We start from the raw sequence: 22,147 nt of genomic DNA, 5'->3' as shown, positions 1-22,147 counted from the left end.
TTAAATTTAAAAGTAGATATTCTAACATTAAAAAATATTTGTTAATATAACCCATATCTTATCTAAAAAAAACTATAGATTACAAAGTAAAAGGAAAAAAAAAATTAAATGTAATTTTGTAAAATATTCAAAATATGAAATATTTATTCTCTACTAATTATTTATAATCCGAAAATTTAAAATGGTTAAAAATGTATTGATGAAGAACAATGCCACAAAATTTTATAAACCTCAACTTGTTCAGTAAGAAAACTTTTTAGCCAAAAGTAATGTACCCCTTCTCTAATTGCTTTCAAAATTTTCTTGATTGCTTCCTCTTGACTTTTCTCAAAATCATATTTTTAAAATCCTCATACTATTTCAACATTTATATGAATTGGAACAATTTAATTAATTCAAATAATAGAAGAAAATTCTTAGACATTCTTAGTATAATTTGTAAATATACGCATTTCTCAATGAAACAAATTTCTATTATATTTATGAAGAATGGACAATTAGATCATTTCAATGATGAAAATTTTAAAATAAATAAAATAATGATAATTCACAAGGAGACTATAATTAGTTGGAACTTGGAAGCCATATATATTAACAAATAATTGATACATATACTAAATCAAAAAAATGGATCAAGTCGCATGTTGTTTCCTCATTAGGAATCAAATCATTAATCCAAATTCATTGAGATAATCTTTTTTGGCCTGTACTTCAAGAGGATCAGTGACAAGTCCAATCAACTTTAAAATCTCTTGTTTTTTTCTTCACACGTGTGTTTCACGAGGCAAGGACCTAGTTATCCCTCAATCGTTATTCCTTTGTTTCAAAAGGAGCCAGAATCACCTCTTTTTTCGATCATGTTCATTTGATACATTTTCTACACACATAAAATTCATAATAAGCTCAAAACACTCAAAATAATAATCTAACAATACAATTATGCATAGAATATAAAGCAATAAGTTATTATTTGCCAATAACATTGTATAAATATAAAATTTTAGCCGAATACCACTCCACAATTTGGCATCTGTAGTTAGAGTTAATCTAAAAAAGGAAGAGAGATCAAGGAGCCTAGCAGCTGATTACATATGTGAAATGAAAGAGGAAAGTTGTTGATGAGATAGAGAATGAATATGTACCTTTAAGCCTTGGAAGGAATTTAATTAGCTGTAGAGAGAATATGCTTAGGAAAAATAGTGAGGATTAACAGAGTTTAAATAGCTATTAAAAATTAAATATAATCATTAATGTTGCAATTACTGAAAAAATTAAACTTTTCTAATTAGTGCTAATTTGTAGATAATCAGTTATGTGGATTAGGAAAACGTCCTAAATTTAATTGGAGAAATTAATACGTGTTATAATTATACTAAATGCACCACTATGTTCTTAGCCGTTACATAGTTTATTTTGATAGTAAAAGTAAATGTAAAAATGCTAATAGTAAGGAAAGAGAGTAACTGTTAATAATAAGGACAGAGAGTAAATGTTTAAAAAGTTTTTTTGAACAAAAAATAAAAGAATTTTTTTTAAGAAAATAAATAAATAGTAATAGAGGCCAATGAAGCATGCCACATCAGCTCTTTTTTTTCCAGCTTTATATATATATATTGATTTTTCATTAAAAAAGCATAACTTTCTTAATCAATAGTAGAGCTGTCATGGGCTGGCCCACCCCATCCGGGTTAATTTATACAGGCTTTGAAATTTTACGGGTCAGGTCGAGCTAACCCATTTTTTGTGTGGGCCAGAAAATGGTCGGCCCAGCCCACAAGTACGTGGGCTACGGACTTTGCCGGGCCAGACCTTTTTTTATAAAAGTATAATTCTTATAATTTAAAAATATTATCATAAATATCGACAAGACAATAATACATAATGTTAGTGTTACTACTTGTTAATCAAATCCACAAATAAAATTATCTTTATAATATTTATTAAGTTTGATTTCAAGTAAAAACATAAATAGCTAAATAGAAATATTAACATAATTGTTTTTCAATAATCATAATAAAACACAAAAACTATGACAACATTCCATAGGTTAGGGCATCTCCAATCCAATCCTCTATTTTACTCTACAAATATAGAGTTCTCTATTTTTTCAGACAACCAACTCCAACTCAATTTTCTATTTTACTCTCTAAAAGGGAATCTTTTTCTCTCTCCTCAATATTATATTATTATTTCTATTTCATTCTTATTTTCTTATTTCATAATATAAATCATTTATTTCTTTTTTCCCAAATAATTACTTTATATAATTTTTAATGTGATATAAAATTATTTTTTATTCTAAATTTTTAAATAACATAAATTGCAAGAAAATATAATATAATACATAAATTAGGGGACAAATTCAAATAAAAGTGACATACAATTACATAAACACTCAATTTTCAAAATTATTACGTTGCTCGCATAAATGCTCAATTAATGCATTACAGAGTTCAAAATGAGCATTTTTGTCCTTAATTTTTTTATGTCTAGCTAAAAATTGTTCAAACCGGAGATTTTCATCTATCACAATTTCTATAGTTGGAGTTGGAGCCTCTACGACATCTTGAATTGGTGCATTGAGATCACGTTCATCCTCAATTATTATGTTGTGCAGTATAATACATGTAGTCATTATATCATGTAGCACTTCCTTTCTCCAAAAACGTGATAGTCCTGCAATAATTGCAAAACGTGATTGCAAAACTCTGAATGCACGTTCAACATCTTTTTGGCATGATTCTTGTTTCATCACGAAATATTTCTTTTGTTGGGAATGAGGATCACGAATAGTTTGAACAATTGTAGACCATTTAGGATATATACCATCAGCTAAATAATAACCCATATCGTATACCATCACAACTGAAGTCACAACCACAATCACAACTACAATCACAACAATTCTCGGAATCATATCCTAATTTTTTTTCCAAATAGTGCTAAATCTGGAAACGACCTACCGGATTTCTAAATTATTGTTGTGATCAATTAATTATTATGTTATGTATTGTATTTTATCTTGTATTTAAATTATTATGTTATGTATTATATTGTATTGTTATCTTGTATTTAAATTATTATGTTATGTATTATATTGTATTGTTATCTTGTATTTAAATTATTACCCCGAAAAAAGGAAGCGACTTTTCCCGGAAAAGCAGAGGGGACAGTCTTTGGCCCAGGTAAAATAAAACCAGGCCTCCCCTTCCAAAAAAGAATTATGAATATTAGATATTTAATTAATAGAATTATATGTAAAATAATATGTTAATTAGAAAGTAATAGAAATAATAATAAAATAATGAAAAAGTGAAATAGAGAATGTGAATTGTAGTTCTCCAAATTTGGAGAACTACTATTCAACTCTCTAAATTTGAAGAATAGAGGGTGATTTGGAGGTGGGTTGGAGTGCCCATTCTCTATTTTACTTTCCAAATATAGAGTATGGAGAGTAAAATAGAGGTGGGTTGGAGATGATCTTACCGCCTATGTAGTGATTATCTAGAAATTTTAGGAAATTTTTATTTTAAGTAGTACATATTTTATAAATATAATTTATATTTAAATTGTAATATTTCAAAAATAGATTTTGAGTTTAGACTCTTGTTATTTTTAATACTCTATTTTATTTTTTAATTAATTTTTATTTAGCCCACGGGCTGGCCCTATCCATATTTCTCAAGCCCCACAAATCGGCAGACTTATTCAGGCCAGGCTAAAAAGCCATTTTCTTAAATGGCTCCAAAAATCGTAGCCCAACCCTATCAAATCATGGGTTAGGCCAGGTCGGCCCTATGGGTCTAGCCCATATTGACGGTTCTAATCATAAGTGTTAATATCACTAAAGCTTCACTAATACTTGGTTAATTAATAACCTTTTTAAGATATATTTTTCTCTGGTTCTCAACTTGGGCCAATGAAAAACTCACTTCAATACGATAATAAACATCTATATAAATATATGATCTCATTAATATTATAAATTAATAATTTTTAAAAGTACAATTATATTTAAGATAATTTAGTGGAATATGATTTTATTGTGTTTTGTTTTTCAAGCTCTAGACCCCTGAACATGTATCATTTTGACTCATCCAACAAGTTATTAATGTCAATTTTATTATGGTAATCAAGATCATTAATCATGACCTCAAGTTCATGAATGACGTTTTTATGAGTGGGTTCATTTAAATTCTCTGAAATTTCATCCCCAAATGAAATTTGTGGTATCGAAACATTCTTTAAATTAATAAATATTAATTTATCAATTAAATAATATCTTTATAAAATAATAATATTTAATGGTCTTATTTATATTAATTTAGTGAGGTTTACTGTAGAATTTCTGAGAACACAAATATATAAGAAATATTCTAAATTAAATGTGGAATAAGTAATTTTTTAATCAATATATGTGAACTAGAATAAAAGATACAAAAAGTTTATAAAGAGGCAAGAATGATAATTTAAAAATCTAGGGACTATGAAAAATATTTTGCTTTATATTCTTATTCTTGATTTTATTATTTGGTTTCGTAGTATAAATTGATGACACTTGCCGACTTGCGTGAGATTAACATTTTTCCTATCGATCTCAAATGTTTATTTTTGCATTTTCTCTCCCTTTTGCTATTACTTTATCTCCAACTCAAACACCAAACATAAAACAAATTCTTTCTAAAATATTCACCATATATAATTCATGATGAATGTCAATTACTATTTTGTTGAATGTTTTTTATTTTCGATTATTTTTAAGTACATTATATTATTTGTTTAAAAATTTATATGTTTGCATTTTTAATTTTTGTGAAGGTTAATTGTAGTTATATCCAATTATAATTTATAGTAGAATTAACATAAATTTAATTTTTTTAAAAAGTCATTTATAGAAACAATTAATTTATAAAAAAGCTAAATTTTATATCTAAAATTAATATTATAAAAATATTACATAAAAAATAATTAAATATACAAGAGATTTAATTAAAACATACAATTTATATAATGTTTAATTAAAAGTTTGTATAATGAAATAATATTAAAATATTCAAAAAGTGAATTGGTGTGATGAATAATGTTACACCAAATTTGGTCTAACACTATTCACACACCAAATTTGATGTAAAAATTGGTGTGGGTTGAAGCTCAAAAACACCAAATTTTACACCAAATAAGGTGTTGGGTTGGAGATGATTGGGTTGGAGATGGTCTTATGTTATATCATTATCCTTTTTTTCTCTTAGACTTATTTCAACAATTAAAAATTGCTAAACATGTCCTTGAGTCACAAATGACAATCTAAAAAGTAAAACTTATAACATAAATTGATATAGTCAACTTCACGCGCGCGTGTGAGAGAGAAATGATTTAATGTGAAATTTGCACCGGAGATTTAAAGTTAAAGACTATGTGAGTAAGCATAAAAATACGTTAATAACTATATAAATTAGAAAATTTACAGAACAAACTACACGTTTGAAATCTTATTATATATATATATATATATATATATATATATATATATATATATATATATATTAATGACATGATAATGTCTAAATCTCTTCCAACCAAATTCAGAACTTTCTTCTTCTCCGAAGAACAAAGGTGCCTGATCACCTCATGTCATATAGCGAAGTTGTGTGTAAAGTAGAGAAATAATCACGAGGTATAATAGAGTTATTAAGCCGAATCAAATGGTGATAAAAATTATTGAAACAACAAATACTTTTTGGATTTATTTTATTATAATTGCATAATTCGAAATTCCATCATAACAAATATGATCAACTGCCAAAATTAAATAAATTAACTTAACTGATAACATTAAACTAGGAATGGAGGATTGAACATTTCAATTCCTAATTAGCATAGACCATATCTCATGATCATAATTATGTGTTCCAATTTGAATGGAAAACTAAAAATCATTAGTTAGGAATTTTAGTTATAATTTTTATTTATTTTATCTTTTTAGCTTAAATATAAGTGCTTAAAATGCCTTTTAAATTTTATCAAACACTACAAAAATGCTTTAAAATTATTTTAGCTTAGAAACACTTAAAATAAGTCAATCCAAACAGATTCAGTATTAAACTCACTTTGTTTAAAATAATACACTATGATCATCACTTTGTACATTTTTTTTCAAGTGAAGCACAAGAGCCTTATTTTAAATTAAGAGAAAATACATAATTACCCCATCAAACTTAGACCTTTTTTTGAAGAAGACACCTTAAGTTTGCGGAGATTCTATTACCCCATGAAACCATTTAAATCGACAATAAATACGCCATTTTGATCCATTTTTACGGCAATTGTAATTTCACACTAGAAAAGCGCATGAAATAGTAAAATTGCTGCCCCAAACCAATGGAAAACATATGGCATTGTTAAACCAAAGTGAAAAGAGGCCCACGTTTCTTCTTCCCCAAACCACCATTAATGGTTGTTGAAAGCTTTTCTCAACAGCAAAAGTTGGTTCTTTACTACGCGAAGCGAATTTTTTTATTGTATACTCTATCATCAAGTTCTAGCAATCCATCTTAAGGCCTTTTATTAGAAAAATATACTTAACAACGACATAATACTTGATCAATTTATCCCTAATTTACCTTTCATCAAAGAAATTTGAAACCATTTCTGTTCATATAGTTTCCCCATATCAAAAGTATCAAAGAATCTACCCGAACAAATTCAAAAAAAATGTGAAATTCACTTATAGAACTCAAAGCTAGTCTTGATTTCGAAATACCCACAAAGCTAAAAAGGATTGAACTAATTTTTGAAGAAAAATATTTGAAATCAAACACCAAAAACACTGAAAAATAACACACAAAACTTACATAAATATATATCTACAAAGAAATTCAGAAAAAAAATAATCTTTTGAAGTGGAGTAAATCGAAAGAACTGGGAAAAGGAATTGGGAAAGATGAACGATGAATTTAAGTAGTGTATTTAAAATTGTTGGAAATGGTTGGATGGGGTAATATGACCCCCGCAAACTTTAGGTGTCTATTTCAAAAAAGGGTACAAGTTTAATGGGGTAATTATGTATTTTCCATTAAATAAATAGTAAGTATTTCACCTTTCACTCTTTGGACATAGTTATAAATTGAAACTTCGAATAACTGCAGTTGTATAGAGTAAATGGTCAAATGAGCTCTCAATCTATTATATGATTTTTCAACTACATATTTATACTTTATGGGGGTCTTATCACCCTCCTGGAGTGTTTAAAATTGAAATAATTATATCATTAAAAAGTCACAATTACATATATGTTTATGTGTGAATATTGTCTTAACACGTGAATTTTTTATTTATTTTATTTTTGACTTTTTATATAAGTATTTATCATTTTCTCCTATATTCTCACCATCCTTCATACACCAAAGATACATTCACCATCATTACAAACACAAAAAATTATTGGAGTTGCACTTGTAAGGAAGAGAGGTGAATAATGATAGCCAAACTCATCGAGGGATATTCAAACTTTGTTCGTCAAACAAACTGAAAATAAAGTAAGAAAAAAAGTGAAGGGAAGAAAGTGATGTTACCATTAATGGAAGTGTAACACTCTGACTTTTCAAAACGTCTAAATTAACTCGTACCTTCGTGGAAAGACAAAGAGGGTGAGTAATACATTAAGAATGATGTGGTATGTCATATTTTAAGTGTTCAAGTGTTGTATCTCAAGTTTTGAAGTAAGGTAAGTCGCAAAATAAAAGTTGGCGAAAGTTATCGTAAGTTCATTTTTAAAGATTTCTCTGAAATTTGGGTCAAATGTCTCGGAAGTTTTCTCCTAATCTATAAAGATTTATGGGCCCATGAACCATTAAATCAAAGGTCTATGAGTCTAGCTTCCAACGCATCAAACTATTTGTTCATACGACTTCAGAATAGAGAGATATTCACGTTTTTGCGAGACTGCGCAAGCAAACACGTGAGGTGGGTCCCCTAAGTCGGTGGAAGCTTATAAGATAGCAACTTCTTCATTTTTATTCATTCAAACTCGTAAGAAACCCACAAAAATAAGAGAAATTCTCCTCAAATCATCCTTGTGTGTTCATAATCTCTTCTTGGCTCCATATAAAAAATTGCCCTACTTCGGAAGCTTGTCGTTTTGGTATAGTTTTCATGTTGAATTGATCGGTGTACCCCCGTGGAGGCTATGGCAACAGAGTTTTTTCAATGGTTTGATTTTATTTAAGTGTTCTGGGCGTGTAAAGAAAGGTAGGAACCATCTTTTATTAGTTTATGGATACCTTAGGTCTTGGATAGTAATTTACGATAAGAATCCGTATCGATTGTCGTAGTAATTCTTGTCCTTAATTACTGATTGATTTTACCTTTTTTTAGTGTTGTAGTGGTGCAGACAAAGGTATTTTCAGCATAAATTATAAAGGAAAAGGTATGTTAAGGCTATTCCCTTCTCTCGGTATATTTCCTTAGAGCTTGGGAGTGATATAGTAGGGTAGTTAATGTTGGTGATCTTGTAGATGTAATTGTGAATGGTTGGTTGATTGAGTGGTTATAAACCCTCATTATAAGGACTCATAATCTGTTAAGAACGACCCTGAATTAGGAACGACTTGGAAACTATATATATATATATATATATATATATATTGTGTATAGCTAAATTGCTCAACTTTAGCTTATTCAATTGTTTGTTGTCGCCCTTGGAGCTATTATGGTTGGCTATTGAGCTATGAACTGCCTATGGGGGATATGATCTTGTCTAATAGGACTATGTTATTGCTTAAGAGGGCTATGTGTTGCCCACAGGGTTATATTTATGCCAAAGAGTGTTATGTGTTGCCTACGGGGTTATTTTGACGCCAAAGAGGGCTATGTGTTGCCTACAGGGCTATGTGATGCAAAAGAGGGCTAGGTGCAGCCCACATAGCTATGATGTTGCCTAAGAGGGCTATGCTCTGCCTTCGGGGCTATATCGTTGCCAAAAAGGGCTATGCGACTTCTTACAAAGACAAGGGGCTACCGATAGGGTTATGTAGATTGATTTGGCACCTTCAGGGCTAATGGGGGTCTAGGTAGGTGGTATGTTATTTGTACCTATCGAGCTTATGGGGGATTGGTTAGGTTGTTGTTTGATCATTATTGTATTTTTTAGATTCAGTAGTGGGTGAGCATGCTTATCTAAATTTAATTTCCTTACCTAATTGCTTTTGGTATATTATGATACTTACTCATTTAGTCTATAGCCTTTCATACTCTGCACATTATTTTGTATTGACGCCCCATTGCCTGGGGGCACTGCATTCATATATGCAGGACTCGATAGACGACCTATTAGACCTCCTCGGCAGCAGGATTGACTTCTATCGGGTTGGCTAGCCCTTTTCCTCCGAAGCTTCCAGAGTTGGGAGGTTTGTTAGCTTTTGTTATATATATTTGTATGGGTAGGCTGGGACCCTGTCCCATCAATCTTTACTACACTTAGAGGCTTGCAGACTAGTGTGTGGGGTGTACAACTACGTTATGGCCATGCTGGCCTAGTTTGTTGGTTTGCTGCTTCTTGTTAATTGTTTGATGTATTATATTGATATATACCTGTTTTCAGTTTCTCTATACAGATCATGGTGGCCTCGACGGCCCAATCAGGACTTCTGTGCTAGTTGACTATTTCTTTATATGAATTCTTGGGAGTAATTATTTCCTTTATAGATATGTTGATAGGGGCCTTGCCGACCGAGGGCTTAATTTTAAACCGAGATGTACTTGTTTGTTTTCTTGATTGCGTGTGGCTTCCATGCGCTAGTAGCAAATGGTTCAGCAGGGTTAGCTCGGGCTTGAGCTTTGGCATTAGGAACCAGTTTCGCCCCTTGAGTTTGGGGCATGACAAATTTGGTATCAGAGCAACGTCGTATCTTAGTTAATCTGCAGGCCGTGTCTAGTAGAGTTTTGTTTATAAATGTGTTGTGCACCACATTCGATAAGCAAAAAGCTACCGGGCATGTTAGAATTACTATCCTTCTTTTGCTCACCTCGTGCTATAGAGCGGTGTCTCAATGGTTGAGATTTCGGGCTTATAATTGATATTTGTATGCAGATAGAGATGACTGACACCAGACAGACCACAATTAGCTCGGGTCTAGATACAACTACAGGCGAGGGCACTGGAAAGGTACCACAGGTGGAGGTAGCCCATTGTGAGACCCAGGGGGATACATCTTCTCAACCCCCTATAGCTTCTCCATCGCTTCAGGAGCCTCTGAGGGATACAGGACCCTGACTCCACCAGCAGTACCACATCTAATTCATCTTATTCCATCTGACCAGGATTTCAAGAGTGCAGTATGTATGTTAGCACAATTAGTAGTTGCACAGCGCCAGCCAGTTGCGCCAGATGTTGCGGGATCTTCTGAAGGGCCCGAAAGTTCGAGAGTTTGTGAATTTCTTGCCTTGAATCCTCTACAGTTTACATGGACAGATCGTAGAAATGACCCTCAGCACTTTGTTGATAAACTTCATAGGATCTTCATGCCTCAGCGACTAAGTCAATTGAGTTAGCAACATTTCGATTACGTGATGTTGCAGTATTTTGGTACGAAAGCTGGGAGAGATCTAGGGGAAAAGATGCATCTCTACCCACTTGGGATAGGTTTGCAGAAGCTTTCATAGATCACTATTTGCCTCGAGAGATTAGGGATGGCCGGGTGGACCAGTTTCTGAACCTTCGACAGGGCAACATAAGTGTCCGAGAGTACAGGCTGAGATTTGATTTATTGGCTAGATATGCACCAACATTTGTTGGTATGATGCATGACAGGGTTCGTAGATTTGTGGGAAGGCTTGACTCAGACTATATCGACGCTTGTTCTACCGCTGCACTAAATGATAATATGGATATCTCACGAATTCAGGCCTTCGCACAAGGCATGGAGGATCACCGACATCTATAGTATATGACTGAGAGGGTCGATAGAGAGAGACAAAAGAGGGATAGGCCCGTTGGTTCACATGGAGATTTTCAGGGTGGTCTCAGACCTCGATATTCTAGTAGGTTACCTAGAACTCCACCACATCAGTTCCAGGGTAGTAGATTTGATCGTCAGGGACAGTCAGGCCCAGGTGAGGGTTCACGAGCATCAGGCTCTCAGTAGCAGAGAGGCTCAGGCCAGGCTAGGACAGCACCGCCGCATTGCGCTACTTGCGGTAGGATGCATTTTGGGAGGTGCAAGCATGGGTTCCACATGTTGTTATTCTTGTGGACAGCAGGGGCATGGGTGAAGGAACTGCCCGACCATTGGTCAGGGTGGTATAGGTCAGTCGACCGGGTCAGTTGTAGGTTCCTCCTTATCAGCACAGTCTACAGGGCGTGGACCCCAGACTTCAGCAGGTAGAGGTAGAGGCAGAGGTAGAGAAGAATCATTCAGTTCTGGTAGTGGCCAGAACTGTACATATTCACTAGCCGACCGATAGGTCTCAGAGTCATCACCAGATGTTGTGACAGCTGCATTAATTGTTTGCTCTCATTGTGTTTATGCTTTGATAGATCCTGGATCTACTCTATCTTATGTTACCCCATTTATTGTGGGGAAGTTATGTATAGTAGCAGAGTCATTAGATCGACCCTTTACTGTATCTACACCAGTTGGTGAGTCTATTATTGCTAGGAGATTCTATCAAGGTTGCACGGTAGAAATTATCGACCATCAGACCTTTGTAGACCTAGTAGAGTTAGAGATGGTCGATTTTGACGGCATTATGGGTATGGACTAGTTAACGTCTTGTTATGCTAATGTTGAATGTCAGACAAGATTGTTAGATTCCACTTTCCAGGAGAGGTAGTTCCGGAATGGTAAGGCGATAAAGCAATGCAGAAAGGTAGGTTTATTTCCTATATTAAGGCGATGAGGATGATCACTAAGGGTTGTATTTATCATCTTGTTCGCGTTCATGATATAGATGCAGAACCACAGACTCTTCAGTCTATTTCGGTAGTTAATGAGTTTCTAGATGTATTTCCAGACAAGTTCCCTGGTATCCCTCCAGAACGAGAGATTGATTTTGCTATCGATATGCTACCAGGTACACAACCCATATTTATCCTTCCTTATAGAATGGCTCCTACTGAGCTAAAGGAGTTGAAGGATCAACTGAAATACTTGCTGGATAAAGGCTTTATCAGACCTAATGCTTCATCATGGGGTGCACTAGTGTTATTCGTGAGGAAGAAAGATGGCTCACTAAGAATGTGTATCGATTATCGACAGCTGAATAAGGCGACTATAAAGAATAAGCATCCCCTTCCGAGGATCGATGACTTGTTTGATCAGTTACAAGGTGTTGAGTGCTTCTCAAAAATTGATTTAAGATCAGGGTACCACCAGATACAAGTTCGGGAGAAAGACGTTCCAAAGACAACTTTTAGAACAAGATATGGACACTTTGAGTTCTTGGTAATGTCTTTTGGATTAACTAATGCCCCAACAGTGTTCATGGACCTGATGAATAGTATATTCAGGCCGTATCTAGACTTGTTTCTGATTGTATTTATTGATGATATTTTGGTGTATTCACATTCAAAAGCTGAGCATGCAAATCATCTGCGAGCAGTCCTTCAGGTTTTTCGAGATTGAGAACTTTATGCAAAGTTTTCTAAGTGTGTGTTCTAGTTGAACTCTGTAGCTTTCTTAGGCCATATTGTATCAGATGCAGGCATTGCGATTGATACACAAAAGATTAAAGCCGTAAAAACTTGACCCAGACCTATGACTTCGACTGAGGTTCGTAGTTTCTTAGGGTTAGCTGGGTACTACAGAAGGTTTGTAGATGGGTTTTCTTCACTTTCAGCACCGTTAACGAAGCTGACTCAAAAAGCAATTAAGTTCCAATGGACTGAGGCTTAAAAGCACAGTTTCCAGGAGCTGAAGGACAGGTTGACATCAACACCAGTTCTAGCATTGCCAGAGGGTTCAGAAGGCTATGCGGTGTACTGTGATGCTTCTAATTTTTGGTTGGGATGTATTCTAATGCAACATGGTAAGGTTATCGCATATGCTTCAAGGTAGTTGAGGAAGCATGAGAAGAACTATCCGACCCAAGATTTATAGTTTGCTGCAGTTGTGCTTGCATTAAAGATCTGGAGACACTATTTGTATAGCGTTCATGTTGACATATTTACATATCATAAAAGCCTTCAATATATCTTTAGACAAAAAGAGTTAAATCTGCGACAACGTCGATGTTTTGAGTTACTCAAAGATTACGACGTGGATATTTTATATCATCCAGAAAAAGCGAATGTGGTAGCCAATGCCCTCAGTCGAAGATCTATGGGTAGTTTATCCTATTTAAGTGTTGAGAAGCGTGAGCTAGCACAGGAGCTTCATCAGTTAGCTAGCTTGGGAGTCAGATTGTTAGAGGCAGACGATAGTGGGGCCACAATTCAGGACATAACTATTTCATCTCTAGTTGTGGAGGTAAAAGCACGACAACATGAGGATCTTAGCTTAGAGCAGCTCAGAGCCAAGGCTCAGGATCATCAGCTTGTAGCATTTGATATAGCAGGAGATAGATCCCTCAGATATAGTGGTCGATTGTGTGTTTCGGATGTTGCAGGGCATCAACATCAAATTATGGAAGAAGCACATCATTCTCGTTATTCTATTCACCCTGGTTCGACGAAGATGTACCATGATATTAAAGAGATCTATTGGTGGCACATAATGAAGAAAGACGTTGCTGAGTTTGTGGCACATTGTCCTAACTGCCAATAGGGGAAGTGTAACGACTCGGAAAATGATAGGTTAAGCAAGAGCCTATGACTTTGTGTTGACTTTATAATGAGGTTCTATGAGGGGTTTTTATGTAATTTCATTTTAATTGTGTTACATCCGACAATTTAAAATGAATATGAAGTAGCTTGAAATTGGAAGTAGTCACTTTTGGAAAAATTCAGAACCTAGAAATTTGGTTAAGTGTGGGAAAACAGTGAGTTTTTGTCCAACTTTGAGCAGTCATAACTCCTAGCTCAGGTTGATCCAGGAGTAGTTCCAGTTATGTTTGGAAAGCCCTTGGAACGATCTTTCCAACGCCACCGAGTTTGCTCGATTCCGAGTTCGTATGAACGAGTTATGCCCTTTGAAAGTTGGGCAGTGAGCAAGGAGTCCGTCCGGAAATTTAAGGGCATTTTGGTCTTTTCACAAATCTTTTCTTTTGAGGTTATATTATTGTGTTAGGCTGATTGTGGATCATTTTTGTTCCATTTTAAAAGAGTAAGAGTTAGGGTCCTTGAGTGAAGAAGAGAAGAAGAGGGGAAGAAGAAGAAGAAGAAGTTGGAGCTAGGATTGAAGATTTTGAGTTCCTTCTTCTTCAATTCTCGTGGGTTTTCAACTTAGAGGTATGGGGATTCTTTATCCTTGATTATTCTTCCTTTCAAGGAGCTCAATTCAAATGATTCAAAGTTCTTCCAAAAACACAAAAAATCCTAATTTCGATTCTAAGCATGGGTTCTTGCATTAAATGATTTTTTTTTGATGATTTACGTTATTAATGGTGTCTATTGATGGTTTTAAGAAAGAAATTTCCATGAACCCATGTCTTGGCAAGTTTCCTAAAGTTGGCTTATGAAGTGGGTTTATTATTTATGATTGAATGATGATGGAAGTATGCTTGGATTGAGTTGAATAGTTGACTTCTATTATTATCTATGCTTATCTATTGTGAATTGTTGGAGAGTTGAGGAATGGTGATTGTGGCTTGGGAAAAAGGGTAAGTGGACCTAACTTCATTGTTAAGGTAGAATTGATATAGAATTGTGATAGATTGATGTGTGATCCATTTATGGTGGAGGTGTTTACTTATTGAATGTATTGTGTTTATGGCCTTGGAGGCATTATATGAGGAATTGAAGTGTTGACATGATATCATATATGTGAATGTGATGTGAAGGACTTGAATGAGAATCAAATGAAGTAAAGGCAATCATGTTGTGAATATAAAGGTGTTCATGTGATCTCAAGGTGATCTTGTTTAAAGTGTTATTGTATTGTGATTGAAAGTGTGTCCTCTATTATTGTTCATATGTGATGATGATGGAATGTGAAAGATCTTTATAATGTGATGTGTGTCTTGACTTAGTAGACTTAGGTGCCTCTTCTTGATACATTAGAAGCTTTGTTGAATATGAATCGATAGGATATGGCATTCCTTTCGGATGTAAGTGACGAAACCTGTTTTTGAGCTGGATAGTGTTTGGTATTTTAGGCATATCTCTTGCTCTATAACTTAGTTTGCAGTGAATAAATATGATTTGGAAAGCTAACTCGTATACCTACAACTTTTATGTTTATGTAAAATTCTAATTTAACTGTTATGGATATGAAATATGGGACGCAACATAGGGCAAGTTCTGCCCAGATTCCGAGAATTGAAATCCTGCATGACCAGCGGCTAGTGTCATGACTATATCTTTTTGTACAAAATATATTTTGCGGTGATCCTTGTTTGTTTGCAACCCTAAGAGATATATCTACATCTTTCATGAAGGTTATAAAGTCTAGTTCTGCCATTTTCCTTTTCAAATCTAAGATGCAACATGAGGTACTAGGCTAGCCAGATTCCCTGTTTTGGGAGCATAGTTGTATTTGTACATGCTAGGCTTACTTATGATGATGATCCTATTTTACGTCATCATTACTGAGCTAATAGAAGTTAAATAAGTTATGTAATTGTATTTCTAAGGTGGATATACTCGTGAACAAGTTGAGGTATGTGGGTTTGATTGTGGAAACCTTCCTTTCCACAAGTCCAACCATTTATCCTCTATTTCTACTTCAAGTTTATGGGTCCTTATGATTATTTATGAACTCTTGAATTATGGAATTACTACTACACATCCTATTATGGTCTATTTTGCATATTATCATGAAATGGAATTATTATGTGATGTTTATGGTTTTCATACATATATATGAAGGTTGATATATATGTATGTTGTTGGTGGGCATATTTATATGGATTTTGGAATTGGTTGCCTAGTACGGGGGGTAGTAGGCCCGTATAACCATATCGAGGGGTTTGTACCTTGGTCCCTAGCTCGGGGGGTGGTAGGCCCGGGTAACCACATTGAGGGGTTTGTACCTCTTTCGCCTCTCCAAGGGGGTGGTAGGCCTTGGAAATACTATATTGATGGTCACTCACCACACATGTACTACGCCCCACTAAATATGATTTATTTTATGTAAGCATCATTAACATATCATCTCATTAATATGCTATATATCGGGTATGATTATGCACTTTGCCTATAAAGTCCTTATCTAAGGTAATCTTGGGGAACACTTAAGTGTGCTTGAAGAGGATTGTGTGGGCGGTCACTTCTTGTCTCACTCAAGTGTGTCTTAAGGTTATATTAGGTAGAGGTCCTATGGTAATAAAATGACATGTATCCTTCTAAAGTTAAGCATGGGTTGTATATGGATTTATGTTAAGTATATGTATGGTTGGCTATGGTCTTATATGTTAATGTTGACTTGTATTATGTCTCTTATACTTGTAACGGAAAGGTTTTATCAAAGGATATGAAAGCATACATTTCTTGTAAATGTCCGTTGTGCATATTTTCTTGCATGGTCTCCATACTTAGTACTTAATTGTGCTAACCCCTTTCTTTCGCTTTTTGACTAAAGTGTAGGGATTTGGAGATGGTGATATGTCATGGCTACTTGATAGGTTTTTAAGAGTTGAAGATGAAGACTTGGTGAGTCCTCATAGATTCGAGGGCAATAACCAACATGTTCCTTTTTTTATGTGTCTCTAGTATTTGCTTAAGTTTTGAGTGGGCTTAGTCCCAATGTTATATTCAGGTATTAGATGGTTTTGAGACATATTGTATAAAGTCTAGAAAGTCTTCCGCTTGCTATTTATTGAAAGTATCTTTGTGTGTGAAGAAAGTTTTTAATTCCTTATGGTTTTGGTGTCTATGCGATGAATAAATGCTAAGAGGCTTGTATTAGACCTCTTCGAGGTCGAGTACGCCGGTTACGACTAAGGGGTGCTCCCGGGTCGTGACAGGAAGGTTGAGCACTAAAAGCCCGTTGGGCTAGTCAAGGAGATAACTATTCCTTTGTGGAAGTGGGAAGCAATTAATATGGATTTTGGTATAGGGTTACCTCGATCACATCGTAAGTTTGACTCTATTTGGGTAACTGTTGACAAACTAACAAAATCAGTCCATTTCTTACCAGTCAAGACTACTTTCACAACTGAAGATTATGCAGGGGTTTACATCTGAGAGATTGTTAGGTTGCACGACATCGCAATATCTATTATCTCATATCGAGGAGCATAATTACTGCTAACTTCTGGAAGTCTTTCCAGAAAGGATTAGGGACGCAAGTTAATCTTAGTACCGCTTTTCACCCTCAGACAGATGGCCAAGCTGAACGCACTATTTTAACACTTGAGGACATGCTACGAGCATGTATGTTGGAGTTTAATGGAAGTTGGGATGACCACTTACCTCTTATTGAGTTCGTATACAATAATAGTTATCATTCTAACATCGGGACGACACCTTATGAGGCTTTGTATGGGCGAAAATGTAGATCCCCCATTGGATGGTTCGAGGTAGGTGAGTCAGGGTTGATTGGACCTGACCTAGTACATCAAACAGTGGAGCAGGTTAAGCTCATTCGGGAGAGGTTGCTAACAGCTCAAAGCCGACAGAAGTCATACTCAGATGTGCAACGAAGGGACTTAGAGTTTTGTGTCGATGACTGGGTATTCTTAAAAGTCTCTCCTATGAAAGGTGTTATGAGATTTGGCAAGAAAGGCAAGCTTAGTCCAAGATTTATTGGGCCATACCGGATTTTTCGGAGGGTAGTACAAGTGGCTTATGAGTTAAAATTCCCTTCGGGGCTAGAATCTATTCATCTAGTTTTCCATGTATCGATGATACAGAAATGAGTAGGAAACCCTTATCGAGTTGTCCTAGTTGAGGATGTTCTGATCACAGAGGATTTGTCCTATGAGGAAACTCCAATTGCCAAATTAGATCGACAGGTCTGTAAATTGAGGACCAATGAGGTGGCTTCGGTTAAAGTATTGGGGAGAAACAAGAATAGAGAAGAGGTGACCTGGGAAGTTGAGGATGTCATGAGGTCCAAATATCCTCACTTGTTTCATACCCTAGGGTGATAGCATATCAGTTTATATTAGTGAAGTAAGGTAAGATACCTATCTAATTTTTTATATTATTGCTTATTATTATGGTTGTTGTCGTTGTATTTTTGCTTGCACTGTTATTGCGGAGCTATAATGCTTAGCTATTTATGTCATCATGTTAGACGCCTAAGTTAGAATTTCAGTGTTTCAGGTTCTGGATAGTCACATACACAAAAGATACTTTGCCTACACTTTGGCAACTCCTTGGGACATAATCGTGTGACTTAGATTTCACTTTCGACTACGAATGTTTCTAAGGGGGGAATGATGCAATACCACGATTTTTCAAAACGTCTAAATTAACTCGTACCTTCGTGGAAAGACAAAGAGGGTGAGTAATACATTAATAATGATGTGGTATGTCATATTTTAAGTGTTCAAGGGTTGTATCTCAAGTTTTGAAGTAAGGTAAGTCTCAAAATAAAAGTTGGCAAAAATTATCGTAAGTTCCTTTTTAAAGATTTCTCTGAAATTTGGGTAAAATATTTCGAAAGTTTTCTCCAAATATATAAAGATTTATGCGGCCCGCGACCCATTAAATCAAAGGTCTTCAAGTCTAGTTTCCAACGCATCAAACGGTTTGTTCATACGACTTTAGAATAGAGAGATATTCGCATTTTCGCGAGACTGCGCAAGCAGGCACGTGAGGTGGGTCCCCTAAGTCGGTGGAAGCTTATAAGATGGCATCTTCTTCATTTTTAGTCATTCAAACTCGTAAGAAACCCACAAAAATAAGAGAAATTCTCCTCAAATCATCCTTGTGTGTTCATAATCTCTTCTTGGCTCCATATAAAAAATTGCCCTACTTCGGAAGCTTGTCGTTTTGGTATAGTTTTCATGTTGAATTGATCGGTGTACCCCCGTGGAGGCTATGGCAACAGAGTTTTTTCAATGGTTTGATTTTATTTAAGTGTTCTGGGCGTGTAAAGAAAGGTAGGAACCATCTTTTATTAGTTTATGGATACCTTAGGTCTTGGATAGTAATTTACGATAAGAATCCGTATCGATTGTCGTAGTAATTCTTGTCCTTAATTACTGATTGATTTTACCTTTTTTTAGTGTTGTAGTGGTGCAGACAAAGGTATTTTCAGCATAAATTATAAAGGAAAAGGTATGTTAAGGCTATTCCCTTCTCTCGGTATATTTCCTTAGAGCTTGGGAGTGATATAGTAGGGTAGTTAATGTTGGTGATCTTGTAGATGTAATTGTGAATGGTTGGTTGATTGAGTGGTTATAAACCCTCATTATAAGGACTCATAATCTGTTAAGAACGACCCTGAATTAGGAACGACTTGGAAACTATATATATATATATATATATATATATTGTGTATAGCTAAATTGCTCAACTTTAGCTTATTCAATTGTTTGTTGTCGCCCTTGGAGCTATTATGGTTGGCTATTGAGCTATGAACTGCCTATGGGGGATATGATCTTGTCTAATAGGACTATGTTATTGCTTAAGAGGGCTATGTGTTGCCCACAGGGTTATATTTATGCCAAAGAGTGTTATGTGTTGCCTACGGGGTTATTTTGACGCCAAAGAGGGCTATGTGTTGCCTACAGGGCTATGTGATGCAAAAGAGGGCTAGGTGCAGCCCACATAGCTATGATGTTGCCTAAGAGGGCTATGCTCTGCCTTCGGGGCTATATCGTTGCCAAAAAGGGCTATGCGACTTCTTACAAAGACAAGGGGCTACCGATAGGGTTATGTAGATTGATTTGGCACCTTCAGGGCTAATGGGGGTCTAGGTAGGTGGTATGTTGTTTGTACCTACCGAGCTTATGGGGGAATGGTTAGGTTGCTATTTGATCATTATTGTATTTTTTAGATTCAGTAGTGGGTGAGCATGCTTATCTAAATTTAATTTCCTTACCTAATTGCTTTTGGTATATTATGATACTTACTCATTTAGTCTATAGCCTTTCATACTCTGCACATTATTTTGTATTGACGCCCCATTGCCGGGGGGCGCTGCATTCATATATGCAGGACTCGACAGACGACCCATTAGACCTCCTCGGCAACAGGATTGACTTCTATCGGGTTGGCTAACCCTTTTCCTCAGAAGCTTCCAGAGTTGGGAGGTTTGTTAGCTTTTGTTGTATATATTTGTATGGGTAGGCTGGGACCCTGTCCCATCAATCTTTACTACACTTATACGATTTATATAAAGTCGGATGCCAGCCATAAAGGCTATCAGAGTTTTTGTTTCAGGTGATATCGTTATTACCCATTTTACAACAACTACTTATGATTCTACTTTCTACTTTACTTACCGGTACATTTTTATTCGTACTGACGTCCCATTGCCTAGAGACGCTACTTTTTTATTTTGTGCGTGCAGGTTCAGATAGAGATTCTGATTAACCCCTCCGCCAGAATTCGGGGTATAGTTGTGAGTTGGTAAGCTCCACTCTTTTCTGGAGCTTTCATGGGATGCTTAACTTTTTTGTACAAATTGGATATAGTCGAAGCCTCCCAACCAATGTTTATACACTCTTAGAGGCTATTGTGGAGATGATTTTCTAGGTTTCTTTTTGCAGCTTTCAGTCTCCAGACGTATATATATCAACACGAGCAATGAACACACACAATTTATATTTTTTCTTACTAACTACACAAGTTCATTCACTTGATAATGATCAAGGATATTAGTGGTTATATTAATCAGTATATTGTTTCAGCATATCTCAATAATATAGTGATATTGATCATTACTGAGTAAAAAAGCTTAAAAGTATTGGACAAGAATTCTGAGAAAGAAAAAGTGTTAAATTTGCTGATTCTAAAAATAAATGAAATGGTTTTGATTTTTTTTTTTAATTTAGGAATTGTGATACGTCAAATACTCCAAAGTAGTTATACATGTGATTTTCTTTTTAATTTATATCCTTAGTTACATTCCTTATTTAGATACATTTTCATTATATGTATTTCGTTAATATGTATCTAAATATGTCGGGTGATGTAAATTATGATAGGATTCATAATATAGCAAATTCACGAAAAAAGAAGATAATTAACTATTCCATGTATTCCAAATAAATTGAATTTGTGAGACAATATACACGTATCAAATTAGTTTAAGTTAGTCCATATTTTTACTTTTTATTGACTCCTTTCAAAAGAGGTAAGATCCAGTGAATCGGAAACAATTAATTAAGAATTCAAGAAAAACGCTTAGTTACATAATTTTTACTATTTTCCTTTATGAAATCACAAATATAAATTTTTAAGTAATGTAATTAATCTCCTAGAAAATATAACTCAATTAATGAAGCGATCAATAAGGAAAAAAATTCAAACATTCATATTGAATTTTGAACAATTCAGTTATTCTGAAAATTATAAAAACCTAATTTTTTTACCTAATATGAAATAGAAAAAGTACTAAATTAGTAAAATTTATATTGTTTGCCCTAATTTAAATAATAACAATAATATAAATAAATAGAAAGATGAGAATTGACCACCCCATTCATTCATCTTTTTTAACCTAAAACCTTCAAAGAAAAAAGTCCCCTCATGCTGTCTCATCCCCCACCCAATGCTCCTTTCAATCCCTTTCCCTCAAAGCAAATGACTAGTAAGATATAAAATAAAACCAATCAGAGTTGTGGTGAAGTGGTAAAGTATCCCTTCATCCTTAATCAAGAGCTCTCAGATTTGAGTCTCCTTAGATATAAGTTGCCATTATTAGGAAGCGTTTACCCTTAATGTGGGACTCTTCGACGTAAATTCGAATTTAGTCAGGTTTCAATGTGGATACTAATCACTGAGAGGAAATAAAAAATAAAATAAAAAAAAGCATATTTATCTACCTAAACAAGGAAGAAAAAAAAAAAAGAAGAAGAGAAGACAAAGGAATCAATAGTCGGCGCCCTTGTCTACGCCGACCAATCATCACAAGCCTCATATCATATTCATATATAT

At 34.7% G+C, this 22,147-nt stretch overlaps 2 protein-coding genes across 2 annotated transcripts in view; both read right to left on the bottom strand.

Annotated features, from left to right (window-relative positions):
* Positions 1–22,147, bottom strand: part of LOC125809198 (gamma-glutamylcyclotransferase 2-3) — a 1,073,903-nt gene that overhangs the window by 301,210 nt on the left and 750,546 nt on the right. The window lies entirely within an intron of this gene.
* LOC125809206 (uncharacterized) overlaps positions 1–22,147 on the bottom strand; it is a 226,957-nt gene that overhangs the window by 70,817 nt on the left and 133,993 nt on the right. The gene's annotated exons all lie outside the window — the stretch shown is intronic.

The sequence above is a fragment of the Solanum verrucosum genome, unplaced genomic scaffold, assembly GCF_900185275.1.
Source record: "Solanum verrucosum unplaced genomic scaffold, falcon-dt-bn FXZP01000062.1, whole genome shotgun sequence".
In the NCBI taxonomy this organism is placed as follows: Eukaryota; Viridiplantae; Streptophyta; class Magnoliopsida; order Solanales; family Solanaceae; genus Solanum; species Solanum verrucosum.
This window is presented reverse-complemented; position numbering and strand designations above follow the sequence as displayed.